Genomic DNA, 841 nt, shown 5'->3' with positions numbered 1-841 from the left:
TCCAGGTGTGTCTGTCAAGTGACAGCAGCTGTGGCACATTTACAAGAAGTAAGGCTGGCTACCCTGCCAACCACAACCGTGCAGAGAGGGAGGAAAGTGAGTATGAAATACCTCCTGTGTGAGTAACTCTGGGAAGAAGTACTAGTTTGCAGGAGCCTCAGGCTGGAAACAGAATTAGAAAAAGAATGAAGTATTGCAACTTCGGCTCCTTCCTGGGCTGGGCTGGGCTTCCATGTTACCGTCTCCTTGTTGTGATGAGCAGATGAGTAATCTGCTGAGGATTGCCCTTTCCCTGAGGTGTGTCCAGGCAGCTGCCCAGGTTGTCTATGGCCAGGTGCCAGTGGGAGCCACCGGCAGGCTCCCCAGTTAGGATTAGCCAGCTAAATTTATCCTGTGGCCAGGTGATATGTGCAGCACAGGCCTGCGCTGTCTCATCTCAATTTACATGGATTGCTAACTCCTCGATGTACAATAGTCTTCCGGTTAAGACTGCTACGCTTCATCCCTTGATCCACGTACAGTTAACTACCTTTTCCTAAAGACACTGTAATTTGCTAGTTACATCAGTATATATACATCTTGTATATAAGAAAGTCTCTTACATACAAAGTGATTACTACAGTGACTACTACAAGTGTAGCAACAAGTGAACCAAATACTGTGCGCAAGAATAGGAGGAGAACAGAGAGCACTGGAGCTAAAAGCACCACCTGCAGTAGCCTGAGCTGACTGTATCAGCAACATCACAAACCTCCTGTTAACAGCAGTTGGTCCTATCTCTGGGCTTGGTCACGGTGACCCGTCACTGCTGAGGCTGCGCCGTGGCAACATCTGCTCTGGC

The sequence above is a fragment of the Balearica regulorum genome, chromosome 5, assembly GCF_011004875.1.
Source record: "Balearica regulorum gibbericeps isolate bBalReg1 chromosome 5, bBalReg1.pri, whole genome shotgun sequence".
NCBI lineage: Eukaryota > Metazoa > Chordata > Aves > Gruiformes > Gruidae > Balearica > Balearica regulorum.
Note: the sequence above shows the minus strand (reverse complement) of the source record.